Source organism: Benincasa hispida, chromosome 7 (assembly GCF_027475165.1).
Source record: "Benincasa hispida cultivar pf3 chromosome 7, pf3_genome.v1.1, whole genome shotgun sequence".
Taxonomy (NCBI): domain Eukaryota; kingdom Viridiplantae; phylum Streptophyta; class Magnoliopsida; order Cucurbitales; family Cucurbitaceae; genus Benincasa; species Benincasa hispida.
Genome location: NC_143484.1, coordinates 36,207,907 through 36,214,282, shown reverse-complemented (window position 1 = coordinate 36,214,282; position 6,376 = coordinate 36,207,907).

Sequence of the window (6,376 nt, the reverse complement as noted above, 5' to 3'; positions counted from 1 at the left end):
CGTTAATTTTGCAACATGGAAACACATGATCATGACGATCCTAATCATCGAGGATCTCATGTTCGCCCTCACAGAGGCTTGTCTTCCTTTTCCAGCTCCGAATGTCGCTCGAAATGTCGGATTGCGGATGCCCATAAGGCAACATTTAACCTCATCACCTCATACATCTCCTCCGAAGACCTCCAGCCTCTTTAAAGTTTATACTATTCTTTTCTAGCCATACCCCACAAAATAGCGAAAGAAAAAGCTTGGCTGCAACACTCTTCTCTTTTCGGGGGGAATTAATTTTAAGAAATTAATTATATAGACTAGCTTGGCTATACAACAGTTGGGCATTTTCCTTAGATGAAATTCTAAGTCTTTTATTTTGAGTTACAACAGTTTTAAACATCTCTATGTTATGGAGGGCATTTGTTGCTAACGGCCTTAGCACATATAAATTGTTTTCCAGTTTAGCAGAACATATATCAACACCATTCTTTGTAATAAACACTTTATTAAAAGAAAAGTTTAATTGATAAATATGTTCCAAAAGACACTTTACAAAAACTAAGTTCCTTTTTAAATCAGGAACAACTTATACATCATTCAAAATGAGAAATTTGTTCTGTAAAGTTAACTGGAGACCTCCCACTACCACAGTTAAGACGACGTGCCCGGTTCCAACTTGCATCGTCATCTCACCAGCATCAAGTTGTCGTCAGGAACTAATTCCCTGAAATGAAGAACAAACATGGTTAGTGGTCCCAGAATCAATAATCTAGGCAGAATCATTATTCTCCACTAAACAAGTTTCTAAGACAAGCAAATCACATTTACCTTGTTTGGCCTTCTTCTTTTCTGCCAAATACGTGGGGCAGTTCCTCTTTCAGTGCCCATCCTGGTTGCAATGGAAACATTTTTCCTTATCAACCCTCACTGGTTGTTTACCCCTTTGAGCAACAACTCTTGGGTTGGCAACAACCTTTCCCTTTCTATCCTTATTCTTCTTCCACTTTTTGGTGTCAAAGGAAGAATGTACAGACTTAGTTCCTGGTCAAATATTTATAGAACTTTTTAGAAGATGAAACAACATTTACTTCACCCTTCTTTTCCTTGCTTTTCAACAAGAATTGGAAAGTCTGCAGCTCATTCAGAAGGGTAGTCAGGTTGTAGTCAATCCTGTTAAAAAATGCATTACTACGGAAGTGCAAGAAACTTTCTGGTAAAGATTCCAGAATGATGCTAACCGGACTGGCCTCATCGATACTTGACTCATTCATCTCTGCCACATTGAAGTGGATCATCATGTTGAGAACGATTTCTTGAACAGATGCCCCTTCTTGCATACAGACATTGAAGATGTATTTGAAAGCATCGTGCCTAAGCTGTGCAGAAGGTTATCCGAACATTCCCCTCAGGGACTCCATGATCTCACGGATGGTGAGCATGGGCTCATGCTTCTTGTCAAGACTTCGTTTTTGACTTACCAAGATATACACCCAGGCCTTTTGATAACTTGTAAAAATACAAGTTATTATATCTCTTTTATTTAAAATAATAAGGCAAAGGCGTGCAACTTAGATAAATTTTTCCAATAAATTTATACAAAAAGAAAAGCATGCGATCACTTACTTCTAACACATAACATACACCCAGGCCTTTTGATGCTTTATTTTATGTGATGAAATTATGGAATGAATTGCAATTATGGGAATGCGTTGAGCAACAAGTTTTCTCAGCAGAATCCAAGTATAAATTCCACTGAGTTTCCTGGTAAATCCAGGGTCGAACTCAGGGACTAGGGAAACGGTATGCGGTGATAATTTTCAAGAAGACTTTGCGGTAACCAATAAATCAAATGGTTTTTTTGAATTGTTGTTTGCGGTATAAAAAGTATGCGGTGGATTTAAGAAAAGATTGATGATGCGGTAGATACACTGAGTATGCGGAGGAACGGGTTGAGAAGGTCTTTAGCTAGCGTTTCTCGGGAATGTGTCAAACTATACGATCATGCTACACTCATGCGACAGCAAATCATTTTTCAATGCAAATGTGGTGCTCCTAATTCTAGGACGCATGTCATGAATGCGATAATGTCCATAGAGCTTATTTCTAAGTCTCTACTTTTTGCCTATGCGATGATGCAAGATGCACATAACAACAAGGTGACCACACACAATCGTAACCTATCTCTAGGATGCATGCGATGCGTTAATAGCAAACAGTGCTTATTCCTAAGCTCCTATCTCTTGATTATGCATTTTAATCTGATTCTCCCGAGCCTAGATTCTAACCTGACTTTTCCAAGCCTAGATTCTGTCCTTAGACTACCCTCTCGAGTATCTCTAATGGATGAATGATGCATACATAATACAAGATAATCGCCTAAAATGAAGATCCCCAGTTATGCTAGCTAGGTGCTTCTTAACCCATTCGACAGAGTTAGCTACTCATGCCTAATAAACAGATAATGAACAGATATAGAGAAATAAATTCCATTTCTATAGATAAGTTTAAGTACAAACTGACAATGGAAGATAAGGATAGAGAGTCTGGTAGCAATCCCTTGCTTCCTAAGGCGTTTACATTGTCAACTCTATTATGTTCAAAAGATATTCTTGCTTCCACAAGAGCTGGCCCTCTCTCTGATCTCGACGCTTCCGGCAATCTTCCAAGTTCACCGTAATGATCTTTCGGCACAATCTCGCTTCTCTCACTTCCGCCTTAAATAAAAGAAAATCTAAGAACAAGGCTACTTCTAACTATGGAGAAATTTATCTAACTGTCGAACTGGACGAATTAACCCCTTCCCTGAAGTTTGCCTTCGGTATTTATAGAGCTTCAGGGTGAAAGACTTCTTTTCTCTTATGATTGCACTGATGGGATGACATTAATTCTCTGTTTGATGCGCCGAATATTTGTCATCGAAAAGCTGAGTGTACTTGCTACAGTAGTTCGTTAGCGACTTGTCAACTTAATTCGGACTCGACTGTCATCAGCTTTCTGTCCCATCGTGATTTACTATGCTTTTCACCCAAATGCGTCCACCAAGTTGTGCCGGCTCTATGCGGAAATCCTTCTTGAGCAGATATTTGTGAGCACAAATCACCGCAAAGCCTTGCAGTAATGCTGCACTCGACCGTTGATTTCTTGTGATCGCATTTTTCGCCTTGCGTCAACGCATATTCTGCATAAAAATACAAAAGTTAACTTTTTTCATGCGATGAATGCATACGACCGCAATGTCATGAACTTAATGCTTTTGGACGCAATCTTATATATTTTATCAATGCAAACCTGCATTGTTTAATAACTTAGTACTGTAATAACGTGCATTTCTGCCCGTTATCAGTACTGCACAATCGACATCAGCGCTAGGCGATGACGTTGGGCGATGGCGCTACGTGATGGGCGTGAGTGCTAGACGATAGCCGTGTTGCACTAGATGATGGGCGTCAGCGCTACACGATAGTCGTGCTGTGCTAGACGATGGGCATCAGCGCTACACAATGGGCATCAGTGTGCTATGTGTTGGGCGAGATTGTCGGGTGACAAGCATCAGCATGAGGTCACTAAACGATGAGCTAAATGATGGGGTAGTGAGCGAAACGATTAGACTTGTATTGGTCGGTATTAATCATCAATTAAAAATAGCAGATGTCCTTAGCACCAGATTTAAATCCATGAAAAATGAAGTTTCATGTTATGCTTTAACGAGAAGCGTGGAAAGCGGTATAAAAAATGGAGGTCGAACTTCAAACGATTAGTTTGATCAATTCCTTCGTGCAAATTTAAAGTTCTTGGTGTCGTTGGAAAGCTCTGAGAGTCTACTTTTAGAGGTGACGCTACCGAAAGAAGACCTCGTCGTATTAAGGCTGGAGAAGGAGAAAAAGGATCATAGGTTCTGTTCTTGGGTGAATCCGAGCCATTGTTAAAGAATTGAGTCTCTAGAACAGACCACGAGGAGTCTAAAGTTGAATTTTTGAGGCAGATGCTTGACTTGAATAAGCTGACAGCTCGAAGGAAATACTTGGACAGACTAAGGGCTGAGTTTTTCCATGAGTTAGACTTGTTGTGTAGGCCGAGGAGAGCTTGCAGTGGAGTTTTGGACGCATAAGCAGCCTTGAGGACGACGATTTGCAACTGTAAAAACACTTAGAGAGAAAAGTATGGTTGCATAAGTGGTGTTGCGTTTGTGAAGAGTGGTTGGAAGCTTTGCATGAGCCAAATCTCAAAGAAATTCCTAAGTGTCTAAACCTACAGCAAGGATTGACACCAGTGATAGAAGCATATCGACCCTTGAGGAATAGTTCTAAAAATTGTGAGTGACTAAATATTTACAATGTTTTAAAGAAACCATGTTTTAAAGAAAGATTATTCTCATGCTAGCTAGTTTTACAAAGTAATTTCCAAAAAAACCATGAGTTATGTTTTAAACGCATGCCATGTATGAAAGTTTATTGAAAAACTATTTATGTGTGTTTAATTACACAAATCATGCGTTAGCATCTTTAAAGACATGTTTTCTATGTGTTATGCTTTACATGCTTTAAAGAGAAAGTCATTGTATGACTAGTTTTAGTTGAAACTCTATACCGAGGGACATTTGAGAAGGGATTCGAGCAGCTCGATACTAAGGGTCAAGTTTTGAGAAGGTATCTGAGCAAAAGTACCTAAGGGATGACGGTACTTAGTTATGGCCACGTGCACGTAGGCAGTTAAAGTAAAAGATTGAGCAAAAGGGTTCTCTCTTGACTAGCAGTTGACGTTGGGATTTAACCATAGCAGGGTTATTCTCAACTAAGGAACAATTTAATGTTTTATGATGAAAACAACTTTTATATACTTTATGCTTGGAAAATGTTTACATAATGCAGTATAAGGTTACTGTAGAAATTTATATTTCAGTTTAATCTCTTTATTGGGACTTTTGTATGAGAATTAGTTTTCTTTCTTAAATCACTCACTGGGCTAGCAAGCTCACCCCGTTTTCAAATGTTTTCTTTTCCCCTCAGGTAGCGGTCAAATCCTCAGGATGTAGCTCTGCATTTGCTTTGCCACTCAAAGATAAAGTTATTGTAACCCGTCTGTTAGGTGGTTACTGTAAATAGTGTACACATGTTACAGTTGGTCATATAGGGACTAAGGTTTTGGACATCGGGACTTATGAAACTAGTAATGTAATCTCTCTAAATATTTTGTGTGTAAACTTAATGTTTTAGCCTTGGAGGCATCCGCTGTGTATGAGATTGCATATTGGTATCAGAGTTATTTCTGCTAGAGTTATTAAGCAGTAAGTGTCAACAAAATGGTTGATAACTGTTGCAGTCATGTCCTTTCCTAGGCTCAGAGAGTAGTCTAGGAGGGGGTGTGACATCATATGCTTCCCGAACGTTTCGAGGAGCAGTAGAAGGTGGAATGAGAGGACACTCTTCCATTAGAACGAAACGCAAGTCATCGATGATTAAAATTGTGTTGATCGTGCTTTTCCAACTAGCGTAATTATCACCAGTTAATTTATCGAGGGAAAGAAAACTAAGTGTAGCAGTAGCCATTTTATTTTCTTAAAAAAAAAAGCTTAATTTAGTCTACTTGCATTAAACAACTTTTAGAAAACCAATCAAGTTTTAGTAACATAGTCTAATATACACTGTGTGACATCTATTTTGCAATGATGCTTCAGTGAGGTAGGACAAAAGTCACCGTAGGGTGACCAAGTGCCCATTCACTGAAATGAGACATTCTCAACCATTAGACAGAAACAACTCTTTGTAACTGTAACTAATAGTCACCATTTTTCGGTCCAGAATTTTTTAACATCCTTAACAATTCTGTGTAAGTGTAACCCCTCGTTTTAGGTTCTAGAGTCCTGCTCCAATGAGCCAACCTTAAGGAAAAGTCGATTGGAACAAGAGACTAAAGCAACCCTATCCATTTCTGGAGATCAAATAAAGCGTCATGCAATACTACCATCCTTTAGGGGGACACCTACGATAACTCGAGGCGATGCATGAAAATTTATCCAACCTAATGAGAGAGACCGAGGGATATGTTATCACACGTCCCGCTCCCACTTACTATAAATACTCTCTCCATTCACCTTGGTATTGACCTACGAAATGCCACCCGTAGAGGGACACCCATGGTGTTGTGAGGCCGAGAGTATATCTCACGGTGTGAACTTTTAGGGAGAAACGTGTAGAGGTAAAATTGAAGTATCATATACCCCATTTTCCTCCCACTGAGTGTTCTGCCTAGGGTTCATTTGAAGGAACTCTTAAACAAGAGAACCGTTGAGTAGAAGCAGATCGTTCCAAACCCATTGTGAAAGAACAACACATTTATAATCAAACAAGAATAGTTATGCATCATCGAGTAAATTACAACATGCTTT